We start from the raw sequence: 25,387 nt of genomic DNA on the forward strand, positions 1-25,387 counted from the left end.
AGCCAAAGGGCTAATAGAAGGAAGCCTCAACAGGGAAGGAGATGCAGAGACATTTGGACTTCTGAGCAGAGCAAGCTGCTCTTGAGAATAGACTTATATCACCATAGAGGACATAAATCACAGACTGAAACAAACACTTTTGAGACATCCAGATTTTGCTCCAAATAGTTAAATGATAAAAGGCTGCACCATGTATATTAAAAAATGCCAGAGGATCTTTCCAGCACTGCAGCTCCATGATTTGAACTGTTACATTTTTAGAACAGCTCTGGCACAGTCTTGAACCAGGATAGACAAATAACATTTTTAGAAACAATGCTTGGGCACAGTTCAGGAGTCAGTGTTGTCCAGGGATCTTCCTAGTATGAGATGTGAGTATTGACCATCTTACTCTGAAGGTCAAGGAAGTTTGGTCATCTGAACATAGGAAATACCATGGCAGTTGCCCTCAGTGCCAGAGAGTACATTTAATTTACTAATACAGATGTGTCCAATGTTCAAAGTTGAATGCTTCTGGAATTGTCAATAGTCCCTCTAGGGACAGAAGAAAATTTCTTTAAACTGAATGCTTCTTCTGGTCTCCTGGAAGCAATGGAGCAGCACATGTCTGAATGCAATTTTCACTGATAAAACAGGATCTAAAACTATCAATGCCTGTGAAGAACCTTAGATGGTAAGTCAGACAGACATAGTTAAGGGCTGCCACTTGGTATAGACAACAGCACACAGGGATAAGCCTGCATTCAAATCAGATTGCAAACTGAATGGCCAGTGATCCATTCATAGCTTGGTCAGACTTTGACGTAACTCTATAACTTTAACATAACAAGACTCACACTTGCATAGCTAGGGACATCCTGCCACCATATCCTGTTTAAACACATTAAAGCAGACACACTTTGTTTTACCTTATATCAAATAGGGGTGTATTTCAGAAAAAATAGGAGAACAGATACCTAATCCAAAATAAAAGCCTCCAAAATCTGTGTAGCTGCTGCTCCTTCAGCAGCTAGATTTTAGTGTTTCCATTTCCCGTGCAGCTGTCACCATCCACGTGGCTCTCTGCAGGTGACAGTGCCTTGCTGCAGGATGGTGGGAGCGCAGAGGCAGGAACCTGGGGCGCTGCCAGTGAGATGGCTCTGCAGTGCAGGCGACCCCAGAGGGACGGGAACAGGAGGCATCGGGGAGGATGCGGGCAGTGCAGGGAGCAGAAGCAGGAGGCTGGGGACAAACAGACTGCAGGAACAGGGGGACACACAAAAAAAGAGACCCTTAAAAGCAGAAGGAGGAAAAATCAGATGAGGAAGCAGAAAGGGTAGAAGCTGCCATTATGGTAAAGGCTGGAGGGTAAGGAATATTTAAAAGTACTTCTCTGTCACGATCCCCTAAAGAAGGAAAGGGTGGCAGGAGGCTGATGGCTGCTTTTGCACCTCTAGAAGACCTCTGTGGCTCAATGAACCATTAAGAATGCTGTATATCTTATGATGATGGCAAATCCCAATTAGATTTTGCCTTAGTGGGAAAGCCTAAGACAGGCTCACAGACTGTTCCTCAGTCCTGATCCTAAGCACCTTCACAGCCCTTCAGCCATCTATTGTTTTCCAAAGGAAAGGAATGTTTCCTCTAGATTCGGGATAAACAGTCTTGTCACTTTGTTACTGCTGTGATAACATAAATCATAAAAGGACTTAAAGGAGCAAACTAATGGATCTTAAAATGCAAAGATGTGACTTGATCCTAGGTGGCAAAACAACCTGAATGGACTAAAAAATCCAAATTACATGGCAAAAGGAAGGTGTGGAATCTCTTTCTCTCTCTTTTTTTTTTTTTATCTTTGAAAAGTTGGCCCAGCTTCAATATGATTATGCAATTACATAGTCCTACTTTGTTGCAGTCTATTTTTTTCATTTTTAAGGAAAAGAAAACAGGAAAATGTGCCTTTGCAAGGGACAAATAGAAGGAGATGAGAAGAGAAGGGATGATGAAGAATAAGCTAAGCAATAGAGCTGGTGAAGGTTTGCAAACTTGGAAGTTCAACTAGAGTATTTTTCAAAGTATTTTAAATTAATCATATTTTTAACTCCCTCTTCCAACAAACAAACAAATGAACAAACAAACAAAAAGAGTCCATGGAAATTAACTTCTATATTCTATTAAATAGTATCTCTTCTTAAGGCCACAAATTATTCTTTAAATTTCAAGGGTTTAATTTTACGGAGAAGAGGTTTCCCAAAGACTGTATGTTTATCTATCAATACAGGACATTTCTGTGGTCAGATATCAGTTAATCTCACTTTGTTTGTTGCTCCATTCTTTGTTCATATTAGGGCTTATTCTTAAGCATTTTTAAATTTATTCTTTTGTGAAAAAGAATTAGGAAATAACTCATTGCTTCTCAACTTAAATGGCCAATTTCACAGCTTTATGTGAGGGTGGAGCAGTATGTATCTTTCTTAGTGAAGATGGGGAATCATGGGATTCAGTAACAGACCTTAGGGAGCTGGACAAATTGGCAGTGTACAAAACAGTCGCTCTGAAAACAATCATGTTTCTAAACCATCAATTCTCATTCATATGTAATGTCATGATCCTACTCCTACTGAAATAATTGGCAAAGCCTTTCCTAATTCCATCGGGACCAAGATTGGCCTTTTGGGCTTCCATTCTGCAAACTCACATGCACATGCTGAACAGGCCTATTCACACGATTAAGTTAAGCATGCAAATAAGTCTTTTCACTTGCAGTTTGGACATTACTAATGTTTGGAAGAACTGAAAAGTTACTTTTCTTCCTGAAACCTTTGGTGTAATAAATCCACTGTTTCCATTGATTATAAATGAAAGATGTTGCTTCATGAGCAGAAAATACCCCAAGTTCTTTGTTGGTGTGTTTTTTAATCCTAAATATTAGAAAAAGTAGTTACAAAGGGTCTTTGTCCCTATGCAAGTTAGCTGCGGTAAGAATTTCATTAAGTTGTTTACTGACCGTGGCCCTTTCCCTTCTAGATGAGTCTGGAAAATCCAGACAACCCTCAAGGAAATGTATAAATCAAGAAAAATGTATTTGAACAGAATAATGAAAAAATATGTTCTACCAAGTTGACATTGTTCAAAATTATTTGGTCAAAATTAATATCCTTTCAGAAACACACTACTTTTTTTCAGGCATCATGTACTATAAAAAAGGGGGGGAAAAAAAAGAAAGAAAAACCATGAAAGAACTTCTTTGCTTTTTTATCTGATGCTACTTGCTCCTTTCCTATATCCGTGCTCACAGACCACTTCTTTTCTAAAAATGACTCACATCCCATTTCCTCACTTTAAAACCTAGTGAACTGCAAATATTACATTTCTAGAATTACATGTGCACTCTCCCCACTAATCGACTAAAATAAGAGAATTTGTACTAGCATTCCAAACCTCTAACCAATTTCAATATCTGTATTTTATCTAAATAAACAGGATTGTCAGGGAAATACTTTTTTTCCTTTGTTTTCCAGGAAATATGGAATTCCTTTCTTTCAGCTAATAGGTTGGTAAATACTGGAATGACAAAGTATTGGGATTTAATATGGCATTACTTTGGAGGAAAGGTGGAGCATCAGGATAGATATTATGCTCTCCATGATAGCTGGTGTTGTTCTACCAGGTATGAGGTTGACTCAGTCACTGGGGGACTGAACTTGCCACTGCTGATCTGGAGCCTGGCAGGGTGCAACACAAGGCGGAGAATGGGATGTCACAAAGCTAAATTCTCCATTCCCACTGGTGAAGGTCCAGGGAGACACCATGGGCTTAAATGTGTCCCAGTGCTGGTAAGCTCAGCTGTGGGACATGAATCCTGGATTCTCTCCTGAGTGAAGATTTGTCAATACATTGTCTGTATGTTTAATGCACATGGCATAAACAGGACTTGGAGCAGGGGCTAAAGCCGTCACCTCCCTTACAGTACTTAAATACGAGCCTGTGATTATAGTTCTGCCTTCACACTCTTTCTCACTTTTTAACTGAAATTAATCTTGGATTCTTTTCTGCAAGATGTTTCAACCACTCTTTGTTGTTGCCACAGTAACATACATAATGAGAACAAGCATTTTTCAAGATCATAAACTTTAGCTTATTGAAAGATGAACTTCAGGTTGCTTTTGGTCTCATATATATTTGGCCAGATGAGACAGGGATCACACAATTTCTGTCTCCTTTCGGGCTGTTCAGCTTTTGCAGTGCCTAGACTAGAGTGCCTCCTTTTGTTTCATGGTCTCTCTGTGATTACCTCAATTCACTCTCTGTTCTTCACAACCTTGTATGAGATAAAGAACAATTTCAACCTGAATTTCAGATGAGGTGTCCTTTGATTTATCTGTGATTATTATTTCTGTGCTCACCTCTGTAGCGCAGGGTGTGGTCTGTATACTATGGGGAGCCAGAAAGGTCTGGTTCCAGGCCCTAGGACATTGACCTTTCCTGCTCTCTTCTGGTGGAACAAAAGAGCTATCGCGTTACCTTTTTTTAACATAGATTTTAACAGACTTCTGGGAAAAGTTCTGCAGCCTATGGAGTGAGATGGCATTAGGAATAGCCGTCTTTCAGGCCTTTCTGAACAAAACAGTCCTACACAGTTTTCTAAACTTCTGGAGTACTTGATGACTTGAATGGCCTCACCTCTGACTGTATTCCTCTAGTCACTTAAACTCAGCTACTGTCTGGGACCTAAAATAAGCCTTTAAGATACAATTGCAGCCGTGCTTAAGTGAAATTGCTAAGTGGAGTCAAGGTAGATTTATTAAAAAATGAGTTGCGGAATTTTGCTTCCTGGGACTTGCTCAGTACTGTTCAAAACTCTTCAAAGCATGTAAAGGAAAGCCCAACTGGATGCAGAGAGTCAGAAGCAGCTATTGATTGGGAAGGAAAACTAATTCTATGTAGAAAGCATTACCTTGGCTTCCAAATGGATTATTTTTTTTCCAAGCTATTACATCCCAACAGGTAGATCTCTCCAAAAAGCTTTTAAGAAACATGCATGACTTGATGAATTCCTGATCAGTGTGAGTCAGTTGCAGACAAGTGATTTGCCAGGTGCACCTGAGGATACATAAGCCTTCTAGATCTGACTTTGATTGTTCTAGATCTGTTTCTTTGATCGCAAATAAGCATAGATCACTAAAGATAGCAGTTTTCAAACAACAATGTGTTCTTCTCCAATTAAGGAGCTGAAGTTTCCAAAAGTAGCAGAGGCATTTTGGGTTAAGGAACCTGGACCTTTCTGCTATTATTAAAACCATGTAATCTAAAGTCAGTCAAATACTGACTGTCAAATACTGACATGCAAACACTAAGAGATTTCTACCAAATTTCAAAACAAAGTTTAATAGGACTTTTGGGTGCACTCTATATCTGATTAACAGGATTGCTGATGCCTGATGAGTTTTTAGAGTAGAGGACTTTTTGTATGTCCTCTGGAAAAAAAATTCTTAATTTTTGTGTTTTTGAGAGACCAGGAGACATTTTTTAATATACTATTTACATGCCTTAATTGATGCATTTCTTAAAATATATGACAGTTTATATGTAGTCTTCATAGCATAACTTTAAGGCCAAACTCCACTCACTAAGAAAGAGATTGAGAGACTCCTATGATTTGCTGGCATTGAATCAAACTAATATGATTAAGTAAAAATCCCTAATAAATATAGGAAGACCCTATCTTTACATTTTTACTTCATCATATACATTGATATTACAATATACTTTCTAATTTTATCATATTTTATTATAAGTCAATATTCATTGATATTCTTTTATATTTGGCTGCAAATACATATGTTTGTATGAAGGTGTCTGGCTGCAGAAGTTGTTTCATTTGTATATGTATATGCATATATAGAGAGATGTGTATGCACATACATAAGCATTTTCCTTTAAGGAACTGTTGAACACTTAAGCTTAATAGAACTTCTTCTTAATATAATAAAATAATCTAATAAATGGTACTAATACGGTACTGCTATAAGAATTTACATCATTCCTGCATATTTTTTATAAAGAACAACAAGATGTATTTATTTATAGCACACCAACCTCTTTCCCCAAACATCTAACCTTATGAACATATCAGATGATGTATTGCATTACTCATTGCAAAATTACACCAATTTTTGAGCTGAGGCCCGACAAGCTAGAGTTTTAAGTAGTAATCAGCAGTAATGTATTGCTTGTATCTTAATGTCACTATTGGTGATTTAGTGATTAATTATCTGACTGCTGTGTAGTGCTTAAAATAATCTAAATGCATAGGGAAAATTAGTTGATCAGGAGAAAAGTCAGCCATGCAAATTCAGTTCTTACAGAACCTTCCCGTCACACACATCAATGACAGCCTAAGTGGGTCACCAGAGTGGATGGCCCCTGTTAATTTATTTTCTCAGACACGCAATACATATTCATGATATCCTGCTGTTTGTCTGTCACCTCAAAGAAACTCTCCATCTCCTCCAAATTATAATTAATGAAAATATGCACAGTTAGGCTTAGGGGCTTGGAAGAAGAGATACTGGTATTATGTTCCAGGGGGTTGCAAGGTATTGGTATCAGCAGTTGCTTGCTAATGTGGTAGAGGAAAAATGTAGCTTTGCCTGGTATCCTTTTTCCTTTCTCCAGAAGACAGATATAAAAGATCATATATAAATATATATATATTTACTGTACAGGAGCATTACTCACAGAGGAGCTTTTAGAAAGATGCTATCCCAATGAAAAGTAAGAGTTGGGTTTTTTTCAGGCCATAACAATAGAAGATCTGTACACAAGCTAACCATACCCAGTCATATTAAACTTTCAAAATAATTGTTTTTTTCTATTTTCGTTGGTTTAGTACTTTTTGATGAGTATGCGTTTTATCCAGAATTTTCCACATTAATACAAGCCATTTCCTATCATCATCACAGCAATATATAATATATGAAAAGACATTTTTTATAATTTGTTTATAATATCTTACAGATCTGATCAAATGCACCTTAGAGCTAAACTAGTGAAAAATAGAGGTAAATACACACAAACAAATGTGTATTTCTATACAGGTAAATGGTAATAGCAATGAGATCAATTGCGCAGCCATATGATAAATTGCAAAACCATGCTATAAATAAAATTCATCACATGCCTCTTCAATTTATCGGTTACCTTTGACTGTCTCATCTTTTTCCTGCCGCTAATCCATCTCCTCTAAGACTGGTTTGAACATTCCAGTCCTCTGAATAGCTTCAGACAACTATCAGTTCAGTAAGAAAAACAAAAAATACGATTTTCAGATAAGCACTTTTTCCATGTAGAATATTTCTAGCATTTACATTGACCAAAGAACAAAATGTTATATTTTGCTCTGCATCAGAATATGCTTTTCTACTGATTCTTATCAGAATCACAGGTTCTGTTCCAAAAAGTAATAGGTTATTTGGGTTGTATTAATGTCTTGTTTAAGTGTTGTCTTTACTCCTTGTAAATGAATGACAACTAAGTATAACTTTACTCAAATACAGAAGAGTTTTTAAAATTTAAATTGAGCTATGTGTTTGCAATTAATTTGAATTCTTTATGGTCAGATGGAGGGGCATTAAGAAAGGAGAGTAATGGATCTCATCACTTTTAAACAGTTTAAAACATTTGAAAAATAGTCCTTCTCTTATATCGATAATATGTGAGAAACTCATGACAGTGAAGTAGAAGGATTTTATCGCTGACCTGCATGACTTACTTGTGGCTTTGTCACTCATAAATAATGTATTCAGCCCCAGCTCATGCCACTGAAACATTTATACCACAACACATCACTGTGTATGTTATATAAATATTTATTATGATGAATTATTAAAATGAGCAATGAATATTTATTCTTTTTGCAGCGTGAGTATATGCATGTATGTATATTCTGTTTATAAAGATATGCACATACATAAGTGTTTAGGAAGGCTTTACGCATGGCTCTATATGCTTATGTGCTTTCCCATGCATATACTCTCATGTGCATAGACCCATACATATATGCCTTTGTGGATGTACACACACAATTGTAATTCTGCAAGGCTACAAGCATGCTCTTTATAGATGTACATTATTTATAAATAAAAGTATTTACATGAAAGGTGGAATTATGTACATTTAATTTTTTTTATTATCTATGATTAATTCTGACAGGACCATGGCTTAGCTGCAACTATTGTAACAAAAGCAGGGCAAAGGCCTCAGCTGAGCAGTATCTGAGTCTCTGAGAACACGACGTCTTTCATTAGCCAAGATTTACAACACAGGAGAATTCTTTCAGCCACTGTTTTCACACAACATTTGTCCGCTTATACCAAAAAATCACTATATAGCTTTCATGATATCCAAAATGCATTTAAAGGAACAATGTCAGACTGTGCTTCAGAAGGCTCCCTACAATAGATGCCTGTTGAATGCTGGAGACTGTCTGGATGCATCTATCTAATCATATCTGATTTCATAGACTGTTGGCACATTTTTTACAAATTTGCCAGGAAATCATATGACAGCATAGACAGAATAGACAAAAAGCTATAACCATCACTAGGAGAACACAGCCAAGGGAAAAAGTTTGGGAACTAGACATTAGATGCATTTTCCAGTCTCCGAGAAACTTTTCATACAAATGTTGCACACCATGACATAAAACATTCCAAAGCTGGACGCACATTTGAAATATTAATAGGACTGTATCAGGTTCCATAGACAGCTGCCTATTTCCCCTATTTGAGATGTACAAAGCAAAGGATTAACACCACTGGCAATATTTGTGTCAGGCCATACTGATTAATTTAATATTCTGATTGGATGAGCAGCAGAGCTTTAACGGCTGTTAACTTTCTGGCAAGCAGTGCTGAGAAGGTGATAATGAGATTAACATTTGGAGGACCTGATTTGCTTTTGCGCTGTATTTAATTACTACTTTGACACCAACTGGTATGCACTATGGATTGTGCAGATATGCCGATAGGTATCCATACTTGCTAAACTATATTACTGGCTTCAAATAAATATGTTAAATTCTGTGATTTCAAAAATACTTTGCACAAGACATGAAAAATATGTAATCTCATGCTAAATTCACAGCACCTTAAAGATGGTATTCAGAATAAGCAGAGTGCCTATGGCAAATGAGAAAAAGTGATTCATCAGCAAAGAAAGTTATACATTCATTAAAGGTTAGGAAATGTAGGAATAAAGTAAAAATTGCCAAAAGTCAAGCTGGCTGAGATTTTGCAAAGGAAATTGAAACAAATGTTAAACCTCTTGAGCTCTATCAATAAAAGTAGAATAAGGGGCGGGGAATGAGACATTAGTACTGTTAGGACTGGGTCAAGATTTTGGCATTTCCCTCTCCCTCTTAAAAAAAAAAAGAAGCAGCAGCGTGGTCTGACTTAGCATTCAGTGAGATTCTGTAGGAGCTTAATAATATCTTAGGAAGCTTAAGTTAAATTTGAAGGACAAAGTAATTAATGCAGTCCTTCCCCACATCAACTCATGATGCCTAACCTGACACTTTTCTCTATGAGCAGAACTGATTTTCTGAACAAGTGGAATGTGGCATTGACAAGCCATGGTTGACAAGACAAAAGACAACAGGTAAGGCTATCAAGTTGGAAGGAATTCATTACAGAGATGGCCAACAGTTGGTCTCGGGATTAATATTATTGAACATTTTCTTTAAAGATTTTGTTTCTAAAGGCAGGAAGATGAAATTTGCGTCGACATAAAAGCTCATGCTGTTGCTACTTGGTTCACCAAAAAAGACTTTCACTCATTTATATGCAGTTCAGAACTGAAGAACCAAATGCTTTAAAAGTATCTCTTCCAAACTCACAGTTTGTACTTCTACAAAATCATATACCTTAGTGTCAGTTTTTACTGGTTGAGCAAACCATGGATTTAATTATCTCAATCTCCATAAGTAAAACTCAAGAGAGACCTCATTTTAGACATCTATTATTTTGGACCCAAACTTCAAGCTGAAACAATCATTGTGGAAATATCAGAGCACAGTGGGACTGTTAATACATACTGAGTATGTCCTTCAGGACCATTCTCTTCCCAATAGCAGATGTCTTGGAAGGAAAGAAATAGAGAGAATCCAATTGACATGTATACAAAAACCCATTTTACTGTTCTACAACTGCAAATGCAATTTTCACACACTATATAAGTTCATTTACACTGTTAGGGCAAGGAAAAAGACCTTAGGCTAAATGAGAACCAAGCCTTTAGCTTGAGGTACTGCTGTCTCTTCATAATAACTAATTGATATCCCTTGCAGCTCTCTTTTGCTGACAAAATAAGTGTGGTCTAGATATCAAAGGTCAGGTTCAGCAAGCGAGACCCTGGGATGATTTTCTTTCTCTTCTATTGATTCATTCTGCAATATTAGGCATGTTATTTATGTTTTCCTCACTTGCATTTATATTTCCTCCTTTACAACACTGAAAATTTACTCACTGATTTGGGACCAATTTTATGAAATCACTTCCTATGCTTCCTTCAAATTCATCTCTACATGACCAGAGCTCAATCCTCCTGTAACTTAAAACCTGTCAAGACCAATGAGAGAAATAAATTTTGACGAAGCTGGAATGAAATTCTTAATCAATGTTGCTGAAGGAGTTGAGTCAGCTCTGGTTGGTCTTGAACTTTTGGATCAGTGGTACATTCCTAGTGATTCTTAAAAAACATAGAATAGCTAGACTTCTCGAGATATCTACAGCACAACTTGAAAGTGTCTAGACTGAATCATGGCTCTTTGGCACTGCTCACAGGAGAATTGTCTCAAATTTTTTTTGAATTACTTTGCTGACCAGTCAGAAGTAGAAGTCTTCTTCAGGAATTTTTTACCAAAATAAGACAGCTATTGACATAACAGAGGTTTTCTAAGTTGTTGAGGCAACTGGGTAACTTCGTAACTCTTTTTAACAAAGGAATTCTAAATGTAATGAAGCAATCTAGACCCAGCAATCAAACCAAGAAATGCTATAAAGAATGAGATTATAGTGCCACTAATTTTAAGAAAGGATTAGCACTCAATAATACACAAAGGACATGCAAATTTACATTTGAGTTGTAGCATTTGTTTGTGTTAAAGTGTCCTCACTGCAGATTTATATTCCTAACAGTACTCTCTAGTCACACCCTGGACATTACACATCTGCCTGCCCACTATAAGCTTTTTGTTGTTGTTGTTTACTTCACTAATATTTGAAATCCAATCCAAGGCATCTTGCTTATTAAACTGGAGAGGCTTCAAATTTGCTTTCATACAATCGGAGCTAATTGTCTGAGACAATTTACATCCATCAGCACAGTGTTTTATGGCTTTCAGACTCAGTGCAAAATGAATAAATAAGAGAGTTGAAATCATTATTCTCTTTTATTACTAGAGATGTGCTGGCTAATCTGAAAATAATTTGAATGCTAGAGGCCCATCAAACACTTGACATCTGTCAAGCTCTAGGTTCAGCTGCTAGTTCACAATCTGTGCCATTTAGTAACCTCCTTTCTTTCTGTCCTGAACATATCCCAGACAAAAACAAAAGTTAAAGCTAGTCATTTGGCATGAGTATTCTTTTCTTTACTTGCTTGAAGAACTATTTGGACAGTTATGATTTTGCTTTTTGCTTAAGCTTAGTATTGACTTTATTTTCATGCTGTTGGAGGATGATGCTCCAGTAAATTTTTATGAGTAATCTAAGGCATCATTGCTATATTAGCATCATTTTCAGATATAAATCAGAGAAAAAGGACCACCTGTCAATTACAACTATTTATTTCCCTCATCTTCACAGAGGTTGTAGCTGCTTTACACAGAGCCACAGAACTGTGGAAGCAGAATGGGAAACAACACATGGAAAATTGAGAAAAAAATTGGGATACAGGTCTAGAAGGAAGATCATAAAAATCTGTGGGAGAAAGAGAGACTTAGCAACAGAGCAAACAAAACATTTGAGGGATGTGGGGAAAATAAGGGTGGAAATAATCTGGCAAGAGAGAAAAACAAAGGAGAGATAGATATTGTTTATAAGTATGAATTTGGAAATACTTGGTGAAAATTGGGAAGGAAAAAATAAGAGAAGACCTGGAAAAAGGGAACTATAATTGGAAATGGAAAAGTAAACATGTAGAGAAACTGATGTAACTGGGAGTGAGACATCATATAAAGGGAAATGGAAGAGGAGTAGCTGCAAATCCATTCCAAAGATTCAGAAAAGTTCAGGTAGAGAGAAAAATATTATCTGCTGCATGAAAACATCTTCTGATCTTCCATTCAAAAGAAGATGAACTTGACATTATAGTCAAGAAAATCTTTAAAGAAACATAACTGCAACTGTTACGCCACTTTTGTAATGTTTAGTCGTTATCAAAAATTCTGTGGCAGATGTGTGTGTGCTATATTCTATTCCTACTTCTTCCCACTTTCCTCCAGGGGGGATATATATCCCTGTACCACAAAATATCCTGACAGGAATTACCACCTGCAAATCCGACACTTTTGTATGGAGTTGGGCTAAGGCTGCAAGGTTCTGAAAAGTAGCAGGTGGTTAGGGATAACCTGGCTTCAGAGGAGCCTTCCTTCCAGGGCCACAAAAACTACAGTTTTCTTCTGTCTGATACAAGACAACTTAAAATAAATCTTGAGATTTCATACCAGGATGCTTGATATTCAGATCCAGATTCAGAGAGTATGTACAGATCATTTATGTACTCTTTTAACTGATGAGTATTTGAGTCTCAGTGTCATTTAACAAGGAGACCTTAGCTGCTCATTATGTTCTCATAAGAAACACTAAGCAGCGGGTCCCAATGTATCTTTTTACTACTACTAACTATTCTGTTTCATTTAATCATGCACCCTTCTATTCTGTTCCAATCTAAAATAAACCATCTCATTCTTTCCATTCATGATATGAATTTATTTTCATGGCTTTAATTATTCTTACTGCCCTTCTCCAAATTGTCTTACTCTATCTTGTTTTTAAGGAGGACCAAACACAGTATTTTGGATACAGAGCTACCACTGAGATATATCCTATATTATTTACAACTATCAAATATTCCTAGTTAAGTAATCAAGCTAATCACTCAGAGAATCAGTGATGCAAATGTCCATGAGGTATTTTTGTTCTCATGGGTGATGAAAGTGTCTTCCACAGGTTTATTCACATAAGAAATGTCTGCAGAGCCAAACAAATGTTATTGTCAATCATCAATTTTGAATTACAGGTTATTTTTGCCAAATTTAATACCATATGCAGCTTTTAAATCTAGTAAAATTTTAGTGATGTTTATTATTCATAGAAATTACAAAATTCAATGAGATAGAGAAAAATGTGAAACATCTGAATTTTCCTTAGGAATACTTAGTCTTACTCTTATAAAATGAAAAACTGAATGAAGTGAAGCTTGAAAGATCTTTTTCTGTTTAATCTTCTAACACCTAAATTTGACTTTGTTTTGTAATACTTTGCAGCATATACTTTGATTGCATTCTCCCCCCAAGAACTGGAGGATGCTTTATGATGTACTGTCTATGTTGTAGTATGGAAAGTACTGAAAATTACACTACCTTATTCCTAAGGGACTGTAATTGGATCCATCTGAATCAGCATGTGCGTTTCCAAGTACCAATGCATAGCTTGATATCTAACAAACAACCTTATTGCATGTTCAAGTTTAATTGTGAGTGTTGTTACTATCAGTAGTAATGTATTAACATCTGCAGAACCTAACATACACAAGTATTTTGTGCTTGCGCTATACATGTGAACAGTCGGAGAAACTTTCCTGGTCCTGGAATGCTGTTGTCCACAATGTTGATATACTGAGATGTTAGAGCAATAGATGGCTGTAGGGCTTGGCCATCTAACACTCTCCCAGGCAGTTCTGCCATACACCACAGGACCATTTCCAGTCAGTAGACTGTATGATGCTGCTGTCTTCCGGAGAGGAAGAGAAGGTGAGAGTAGTATTGCACTACATGTCATCCAGCTGGCTTTAGTACCAGAGGACTGTCCCAGGCATATTTAATTTACTAGTAGAGATGTAGCTTGTGTACCAGGTGATATACTGCATAAAGCAATGAATAATTGTTGTCTTAAAGAGACTGTTGTGAAAAGGGAAGGAAGCAGTAATATCTCTTTATAACTAATAAGGACCTGAGAGATGAGTGACTGACATGTTTTGAAAACCAATTAGATTTCACAAAACAAATGGCCTCATTTTTTTTACAGAGCTAAGACTACTAGTTGTAGGGTATATAGCCCTTTTCAAAGCTTAACAGTAAATATCACAAGACAGGAATGTAAAGAAAAAAAATGGGTTTTAGATACTCTTGAAAATAAACAGCTTTGTTGTGGTGAAAACAGATCTGTTTTGGTAATGTGGTCCCAAATTTCAACAGAAAATCAATAACTAAGGGTCCTTTGTTTTTGATCCTATCTGATTGATCCTACAGAAGTACTGGTGGCATTTCCAGATACAGTCTTTCCCCTACAAGATGATGGGCAGAATATGACTCAGATTATCCACTGTTAAAATATAACTCATATATTTTGTTAACATACTGCAGTTAATGTGCCATAAGGCTTAATTTATGGCATGTAAAATGCTTTGAGATTTTCAAAGATCCAAAAGTGTGAAGCTTTGCTATTTTAAGTGCACATTTTTGATTATATTCCTACGGTGACAGCAGTTAAATTACAATATGTAATATGCATGGTAATTTTTGTAAACTAATGTCTTTTATTTTCAAAATTAGACTGCACTATCTTCCACTGGAAAATAAAAGGAAAAAAAGCCAAAAGAAGCACGTAGTAAATCTACCTCACAGATGATATTCCACTGAATTTAAGCATTTACACCATTATAGCTGTGACCAGAATATGACTCAGATTAAAATTCATTTTAGCACAGATAGATGCTACTTTAGTGACCTGTGAAAAGCGTGGAAGAGAGATGACTAATAGTAATATCTGTTTGAGAAATGATATGTCAGGTACAGTATGAAGGAAATGATCCTCTGAGGTTGTACATCAATTAGACATGTACAATAATTGTGCAAGGATAAGGATTTGTGAATGATTTTTAAAATAATCAGGAAGTCTTCATAACCGATATACTAATAGACTAAGTCCTGCAAGTCTCAGTGTTCATTGATCCATATCATCAGGGTATGATCTGACTTTAGTGGATCTGCAGATTAAACACTAGCTGAGAGTCTGGCCCCTAAGAACATGCAAATGTTCTTTCTGCATCAGACACCAGGCATTATCTAGTCCAGTTTTTTAGAGAGTGGTCAGGAGCAGATGCTTGGGAAGGAGTATAAAATCAAGGTAAATAAAGTTTCCTCCTACCTTGTGGCAAACAGAGTATTGCATCTGAGACTGGATCCTGCAATAAGACTTGCTGCAAGACGCCAAGAAAGTGGGGGAGACCTATCTGCTTGGATGTGTCATACAACTGAACTTCAAAATGATTGTACGTAATTTGGCTATGCAGTTCATTCCCAGGTTCTAGTCCTTCAATTATCCACATTGCATAAATGTTAGTCTATTGCTCTCTTCTATTTTGGAGTGAACAAGCATTCTCATGATACAATCTGAGGCAAGTCACTCATACTAGCAGTTTCATACTATAAAGATAGCAAAACTGGAAAGGGAAGTGGTGTCAGCAGCATCCTCTATATTTGCTTTTATTATGGGAATGTTCTATTATTTATAATGCAAATTCCATTTGGGTATAGAATATTTCATATTAGGATTACTGCTAGGGAAATGCCAAGAAGGTACTTTAATACTGAATTCTTCAAGTTGCCTGAGTTAGGCCTATGTCCTTTCCTTATCCTTTTTTGTACCAATTAGTCCTTTGGCTATAACTGAGGTTGGGGTTTAGGGCTGGGTATGTACAGTTTCAAGAGCAAATCTATTGCTGGATTTTGCCAGGCTCAGGGAGCTAGAGAGGGAGCTGGTGTTAAAAATTTGTTAAATTCTTACATTCGCTTTTCATGTAAAGCTTAGTCCATATATTGAAAAGCTTCTGGGTTAGGCTAGAGTTTGGGAATATAACCTCTCAATAACCACATTCATTACTAGCTTCTACGAGGCCCGAGAATTAGACAGAAGTTAGTATTCAGAAATTCTAAAACCTCCTAGGCTCCTGTAATACTTTTGCAAGACCTTGAGAAAGGGATTGGGTTACTTTTGATGAGGATCAGTACATTGCAGGTGGAGGGCAATCCATTGGCAGCTACCAATCCATTGGGCAAGTTAATATTTGGGTTAGATTTGGGGTTAAGGCATGGTAAGGTCCGATCATTTTGCTACAATTTAGGCTAGACCTAGAACTGAGATTTAAGATAGACCTTGGGAATATAAAGCTTCCAAAGTTCAGTTTATTACTGCAGTGTTAGAAGTTAGGAAGAGGGAATGCTATCCATAGAAGACATTATCATGTTTTTTTTTCTCTGTAGGGAATGAAGTAGTCAATGAGTAGAAACTGAAGTATGGGTTTGGGGAGGGACTTGGGAATTAGCCTTCAGAATTCCATTTTATTAACAGTCACTGAAAGGCCCACAGAATTAGGGAAAGGTCCAATGAGTCATGTTTTCTTTTAAGGTACAATTGGTCCTTCAATAATTAAAGTTAAGTTTAATTAGGGTTAGAATTCAGGAATGGTGCTCGGGTTAGAATTTGAGAATGTACATATTTAAAGCCTTGATTACTTCTGAATTCAAAAGTGCCTGTAGGCCTAGGAAGAGGGCATGATGTTAACAGGATCGAAATAATAGGATCTCATTTAGCTCAGGGATTTATTTCCTGGCTCTAATTAGCATTATAGTAAGGACAAGGTTAGGAATAAAAAGAGCTTGAAAATCTTTATTTTCCAGTTTACTCTTGAGACTTGCGAGGACTGCAGAATCATATAGGAAGTTGGCTTCTTCATAGATGTGGGTGTTTACATGAGCTATGAGAGTGGTGAACGGTCTTATGGTTACAGTTTGAATACCTAATTTATTTGGGGCCTTTTGTTTTGGTGCATGCTGCAGAGTTTACTGGATTAGGAAACTGGCATTTATCAGGCCTCTACTCTGCCTTACAGGCCTTCCCTCCCAGAGGGTGTGAGGACTCTGCATATACTTAGGATTAGAGTTTGGGAACGAAAAGCTTCATTGGCCCACTTAACCAGTATATCTGCCAGGGTTTGCAGAGTGAAGAATAGGGTTAGTGTTTATAATCACCATGGCCTCACCTTTTCTTTAAGACTGTGGATAGATACCTTCTCCATAAATAGGCTTATGGCTACTTAGTACTAGATTTTTTTGAGTGTACTGGCATAGAAATACATAGAAATAGTTCACTGATGCCCTTTCAAACTCAGTGGCCCATACAGGATGCTCCAGTATTTAGGAACAACTGCCTGTCAGTTCCCAAATCTTAATCCTCACTTATCCTTAATCCTAATCCTCACTCATCATGTTACCATAATTATGTTTCACTTTATAAATTTATCCAGTTTATTTTTTTTTCTTGAACATACTAAAATAGTATCAATGACTAATAGAACTTGATACCTTCCCTTTTGCTGAAATATCACTGATAACTCTCTTCTCTAATCATGTGTTCTGTTTTTCTTTTGTGTTATGCATATGACTTTATTTTCATGAACTTTGGGAACAGAAGATCCTGCTGTTAGGTTAATGGCCAATAAGTCTGTCTTCACTCTGACTGAATTAGAAAGCCAATCATGGTTGGATTCCTAGTTCCCAGAGTTGAGGTTATAAAATACTGGGGACACTTCCCTTCTGTAGTGACTGTGTGTTTATCAGCTTGCAGAACTGGGCACATGCTAGTACACTAATTTCTAATATTCCCAGGTACAGACAAGTTCTTCATTGGTAGAGGGATTCTGTAGTACACTGTCGTTCTTTCTATTTCCTCTCTCATTGACTTGGTAATTTTAGTGATAGGACTGCATTTTTCTCATTTCTGATTGGAAAGTCAGCCTAAGAAAAAAATTGAAAAACGTGCAAAGGAGGTCATTTGTCTTTGCTGTTTATAGTCCACAATAAATACTAACTAAAACTATTGAGAGGATAAAATATTATCTTTCCTTTTTTTTTGTGGAAATAAGCATTGCTCATAAGTGCTGGAACTGAGATATTTACTTTCAAGAGTGCAAATGATCATGGTATTACTTTTTTATATTATACTAATGTCACATTCCTGTATGCAAGCTTCATTTTGCTTATAATTAACTGTCTTCAAGTATTTAAGATGTATACAGAAGGCAGCTGGAATAACAGTTTTACTGGGAGAAACATTTCTTCAAAAGGATCCCATTAGGTGAGTTACCATCTCAGGGTCTTAAATCTCTACGTAATGTAGGAACATTAAGGTTCAGAGAATGAATATTGAACTTCCTACAGCATTCCCTAAGCAAAATATATAGTGGATGAAATACTTAACACAGGATTTAACAGATCCCATTCACAGTTTTTAAATGCAATTTCTGTTACATTTGATGTGTTGAATTTTAAGAGTAGTTCATTACTTTAGACAATCTGGATGATTTTCATCAAAAAGAGTGTTCAATATCTGGTAGAACAGGATCAGGGAGCAGCGCAAAAAGTCTTGATATGTATGACTCATTTACCTAATGAAATAAGGATAGTAGTAGCCTGCGCTGAGTGCAAGGAGTTTTGACACCAATGTACGTCCAGAAGTGAAACACTCCAACTCAGCACAGGTAGAATGAAAGGGAATCAGCAGTAGTCAGGTTGGCACGATCGCTAAAACTAGTGGCACTGGAATTATAGGGAAGACTGCTCTCACCTGTAATAAAAGGACAGAAACTGAAAGGACAGAAGCTATCCTTTTCTGTAAACTCTGTAAACAGATGAGAAAACACCTCATCTGTATATGTGAATCACGTCAAGAATAGGCGCTGCTTTCCTGTAACTTCTTCCATTTCTGATGCTGAAAACAAGCCAGATTCTCCCTGAGACTACTATGACCAAAGGGAGGACTAGCCACTGGATTCCCTGTTTTTGGCCTGAGGCCAGAGGCAGAACTCACTAGTAAAAAAGTTTGTATTCTTGCTCTTGCAAAGGCAATATTTGAAGTATTGTCAGTAGTAGGCATTACAAAAAGACCTTTCATGTGAGATTTTTGTCCATTTTTGTACACGGTGGAAATACAAATAAGCAATATGCTTGGGAAGAAAATGAAAGGTGAGTCCAGAGGAGATCCCACTTTTGGAAATTTGGGTTTTTAAGCCTTATTTCTTCTAATTTTGAATCCTACCTTGAGCCTTTATTTAAAATCTCAAGAATTATGGTGGAATTGTTTTATATCTTTAATTCTACTGATTAGATTTTGATAGAATAGGGAGACGTGAATAGAAATACAAATATAGTGTTGCAGGTATACAGGAGTGGATGTTCCTGTTCTTTTCCATGTCTTTATACAGCATCAAAAACAAATATCTGTTATTTTGCCTGTACTAGGGACTTTGTAGAAGATACTGACAGTTTGATCTTTTGACAGTTAAATGAATAGGGCAAAAGCAGACTTCAGTGATTTTTGCTCTGGCTCTAGACTTGACAAGATGAGATCAAAGAAGTTATAGAAGTGTGAAATGAAAGAGGTGGAGGGGAAAAGGGAAAGGAAAGTCATGAGTATCGAATATTCAGTCATCAGGCATGATTAATATAAGTGATTTAAGGGCAAAATCTACAAAATAATAAAGCTTTGACTGTTTGTCTGATATGGCTGTTATTAAACATGAATCAATAGCTGAAAACACTCTTAGATCAGTCAAAACTTTGCAAGTAATAATAGAGTGTAAGGTTGATTATGGCAACACATTTAGACTGAATAAGACTTCAAGTACATTCCTTTTTGGCTAGTCATAAAAAGAGATCAAAAGCAAAAGCCTAGAAGGACTGATAGCTAAATGTTAATATTACACTCAATTTATTTGTAGGGAGGTCAACATTATTTTAAAGTTCTTTATTTGTGATATAATTTACCCAGAGCAGTACAAAAATATTTATGTGGAGAGGTGAAAGGATAGCAAGTGACCTAGCTGTGCTTTAATCAAAACAAAAGGTGGGCTGAATAGAGAATGTGTCTGCAATTTACCAAACAAAACCAGGAAGATCATGACAGGTCACATCAGGCCTCCTGCAGATAAAAAGTACATTTTCCAAAAAAACACCAACCAAACCCAAACACATAAAACAACCAACTTTTGCTCTGAAGACTACTGTCCCCATCCTGCTCTCCTGAAAAGCTATTCCATTCTAACGATGAAATTTTCTTGCAGTTAAATGATTTTGTAACTGGATTTGGTCTAATTTACCTTTTCATTTTCAATAGAAATAACAGCTGCATTGTACCAATGTGTAAACATCTGTTATAAGCAGAATTATTCTGTTTGAATGAATCCTACCAGTTAGCAACACAAGGAGCCTAATTCTCACCTCCACAATTCTGACAATTAAAATAGATCATAGACTAAAGTTTGCATTGCCCAAGTGACTTTATAGAAACTAGAAAAGAGAGCTGTACATTAAGGCAAAAATTCTATTATACCATTACTGATTTCTTTTAAGATTGTATTTTTGTGGCATACTCCAGATTTATTGGATCGTTGCCCAAATAACTTTAGACAAAACAGCTCAGTAACAGTAGTCACAAAAGTGCACTTTTTTGTTGTTTTTACAATAAAATAAAACTATGTTAGGAAAGTGAAAGGCAGGCAAAGCAGAAGGACTAAAATGAAGTGGACAAGCTAGGCAGAATTAATTCCTGAACGTTGTCACTGAGGACAATACATGTGAATCCAGTCTCATTTAAAATGTTCTATATATGTAGTGGAACAAATTAAGTTCTGCTAATCTGATCACTATCTGCCCCATGATAAACTGTATGTGAAACACTCCTGGGTGAAAGAGTAGCACTTACACTTATAAAGTAATCTTCTAAATGAGTGCACAAGGTGAATGATGGCAGGATAGGTGTAAGAAAGGCCGAGAGCTTTAAGGAGAGTTACAACAGACAGAGAGAAAGGAGTGAGGGAAGAGTGAACAGGCAACCCTGGAAGATTTCAGAGGGAAAGATTGCTCCCTGTCTGTGAAGGGCACAGTACAAGAACGCACATATGAGCTTTGCTGGACAAGCGGTGAAAGGGATCAGTACACAGTGCTGGGAACATTCAAATTGTGGTGCACCTAACAGGAAACATTGGCATCCTGATGCTTCCTGATACTCTCTTGTTTGGGATGGCATGCTCTGGTTTATGAAATCCAGCTCTTCTCATCTCTGGCTACTAAGAATATTATATTAATCAGGTAAAACAATTATAAGGTGTCTGTTACTTGCTAAAAACAATAGAGATAAGATACTGAACTCATTTTGTATATCTATTAAAAAAACAGAAAAATCCCTTATTTTAATGAATCATCCATATTTATTTTAATTAATCATCCATATTTAAAGCAATATGGATTTTATAGGGCTTCAGGAACCTTGCGATGGCCAAAGATGAGCATCCTTTTTTTCTTTTTCTTTCATTTCCCTTTTAAGCTAAAACTTTAACAAAAATAAGAAACCCTCTTCTTTTTATTCAGAGTGGGAAATATATAGGACTTTAGTAGAGAGATTTGAAAAACACAATCATACAAACGTTTCACAATCTTACAATGATATTTTTCTTTTATTATTATTAATTATCATTATTACTACTACTGGTACTAAGATTTTTTATTTTGTCTTATGGTTTCTTTCAAAAAGAATATCAATCTATTTTGTTAGTCCTGTTGCTTATTTGAGAGACCACTGTAAATCACTGTAACTCAGGACTTTTTAACATGCACTGATGTCTGATTAACTTAGATGGGAATGAACAGTAGCATTGCACTTTTCGTCTGTTGGTACGTCAGGATTTCTGCTACTGAAAAATGAAGCTGTTTGCTATTATAAATATATAGATAGATAGATAGATAGATATAGATGTAGATATATATAGATAAAAGCATTTTGAGCGACCTGACCCATTAAGCACTTCCCAGGTATAATGCTCGCTCACCAGGGTCAGTGGGAATTCCACACACAGTGACAAGTTGCCCTGTCAGTAGCTAATTCATTGGAGTCCTTTATACCCGGACAAAAATATAAATGATTATTTTCAAATTTTTCCCTAAATCCCACCAAGTATTTAAGCCCTCAAAGGTTGCTTTTTTATATTCATATGTGCAAATTTTGCTTTAAGAAATATTTGTGTGCCTGTCACTGCATGGTTATAAATGTTGGTGAATGCATATTCCTGAAGGAAACATATCTGCAGATATTTGTATGCAACATGACCTGCAGCTCTTTCACCTGAAAAAACTTTGGTAAACTAAGTACTTCAGTCTACTCATGGCTTGCATATTAAAGGGCAAAATTATCTGACCTATTATTTCAAAATTAATTCAAAATATGATCTGTGCATAAAGTGGTTGAAAAGTTCTGTTTAGTTTCAGGATAAAAAAAGAAAGAAGATTAGAGATTTGTGGTAGAAGAGCTTCCTAAAAACTTTTGCACATTTTTCTTTTTCCTTTCTCTCTTCTCCCAGGACATCAGTTTTTCGGTTTTATATTTTATAAAGAAAATTGAGATAAATAAATGCAAATTCCTCACAAACTGTTCCCCAAAAAACCTCTGTTCACTGAAAATGGTTTTCAGCAAAACAATTATGACTACAGTCAAACACCATAATTTTCCTTAGTATAGACCTATTATTTTTCTAATTTACTGTTTACTCTTACTACGGACAATTTCACCCTTGGTCACACCACTTGTACAAGTCCCAGTACAGAAGCACAAGTATCATCCTCTGCCTGTGGTTTCCTCTAGCTGGTACCACAGACACAGTGCCATAATATTTCCATTATTACATGATGTACTTTTTCTAATCTAATAGGTAAGAGTGTTTCATTCCTCTGACCCTCATTCAAATCTGAGAAAGCCTCTTAAGTAGCAGCTGTGTGACATTTCAATATAGTAATAAAAAGGAAGGCATTTTTGACCTTTTACTTCCACAATTACATTGGTTGATAATACATAAAAAATAGACAGGTAGCCTGGAAACAGTATTGAGAGTTTCGGGGATACTAACACTTCATTGCACTTATATTGATGCATTAATGGAGAGAAATCTAGTCATGTTTTGTCATTCACCACCACACCGCATTCAAGTTATTTTTTCTCTTAGTGATAGAGCTAGAACTGTTGACTCTGTGGCCTCTGTGATTAATACCTCCCTCTAAATGCTTGTACAAAACAGAAAATAGGCTGTTTTCCACATTATTTGCCAGTCTAACCACTTGTTAATGTAGATGCTGAAAAGCTGAGTAATTCGAAATAAATCCATATGATCCATGGCTGGATTGGGGAAGGAAAAACTCTGTGTCAGCAAGTGGATCAGAAAGTTTTACAGTTTGAGTACTTATAACCAACTAACTTATGCCATATACATCTCCCCCTTCCCGTATATCCACACAGGTACCAATGAAAAAATTGAGATGGGTAATGTGTGCATATGTATACATGTGTGTGTGTATATATATGCATATGGTATATGTATATATATGCATAGTATATGTGTAATATATATATATGTATGTGTTCATATATGTATGTGCATATATGTAGGTCTATACACAAACACATATATATACACATGTGGTGCCCAGCGACAGGACAAGAAGCAACGGGCACAAACTGAAACATAGGAAGTTCCATCTGAATATGAGGAAAAACTTCTTTACGGTGAGGGTGACAGAGCACTGGAGCAGGTTGCCCAGAGAGGTTGTGGAGCCTCCTTCTCTGGAGATATTCAAAATCCACCTGGATGCGATCCTGTGCAGTGTGCTCTAGGTAACCCTGCTTGAGCAGGGGGGTTGGACCAGATGATGTCCAGAGGTCCCTTCCAACCTCAACCCTTCTGTGATTCTGTGATATATATATATGTATATATTCGCTACCATGAAATACTGGATAGAGATGGAGCTGTTCCTTTATAGGTTTATTATGGCTGAAGAATAACAGCCTCCCTTAAGTAAAGGAGCAGAGGCAAATACAACCCTTTGGTAAGCAACAAAGTATAGCTGCTTCGCCTCCCATCGGCTCTGAGGATGAGAATGGACTTGCAGTACCAAGCAATATCAAAGGCACACCCTCAGCTCTGTTTCCCTTCTTCCAGCACATGAGTGCGAGAAATGTGAAGGTTACCTATGCTGTGATGAAAAAGAGTGAGTTACTAATACTGTGTCAGGGCAGTAGGTAGTTATGGCTAATGAGAATGTAAAACTTTGTTAATCAGCCCTGGAAAATTTTTCCTGACAGGTTGGTGCTTTCAGAACAGTGAAATCTGAACTTTTGAGTCTGTATTGCTAGGAAATTCTGACTGACCATTGTGTACAGGACCATGTTGCATGCAAAGCCCTCTGTGACCAAAGATCCTTTATGAAAAGAGAGTGAATTACTTATAGTCCACCTTTGGAAGTTATCCCAGTGAGAATGTGCAATATTTCTCCAAGATAGATCCAATCTCTTACAAAAAGGCAAGAAGTCTGTGTTTTCCTGTTGGAAATATGGAGCTGGATCTCCCACTATTGATGGGTAAAAAAAGATACAGAATTCATTAAGCAGTGTGCTTCTGCTTTGATTTCTAATTAATCAGGTGATAAAACCACCTAGAACGGTAATTCAAATAAATCAGATCATGGATGACAGTGATTCCAAGTCTTAAAAGAATTAAAGGAGTTGTGCTCTGTTAAAACAAAATGGAGTAGCCTCTGCCAACAGCTATACTCTTACAGTTGCTTTGAAGCCAGGAGGAATATGTGCTGTTACTGCCTTGAAATTTAACCCATTGTATGTATATGAAATAGGAGTTTTCAGCTAGTGGAGATATAGCAGATGGAGTAAATCCACAAAGCTCCACTGGGACCAGAAGATCTTTGTAGTTTTACATTGCCTAGGAGTGTGGCCAGCAATGCTCCAAAGGAAGGAAAGGATGATGCCTAGACTTGGAAAAGGTTGGGATAACACCATCGGTGGAATCCGGCTAAGGTTGTGCTGCAGTACCGCTCTTGAGGGAAGCCAGATTAAGTGAAAGTGGACACTCTAAAGGTCTTGCAGCTGAATTCTGACACTGGATAACATAGTTCCCAGACATGTTGAACCTTCAAGGAAGATAGTACTGAGCAAACAGCTTCCTTCACACTTCTTTGTAGACAGCTCAATTGGATGCCCAGAGCTTCCAGGTAGACTACAACTTTTTT

Source organism: Dromaius novaehollandiae, chromosome 3, assembly GCF_036370855.1.
Source record: "Dromaius novaehollandiae isolate bDroNov1 chromosome 3, bDroNov1.hap1, whole genome shotgun sequence".
NCBI classification, from domain to species: domain Eukaryota; kingdom Metazoa; phylum Chordata; class Aves; order Casuariiformes; family Dromaiidae; genus Dromaius; species Dromaius novaehollandiae.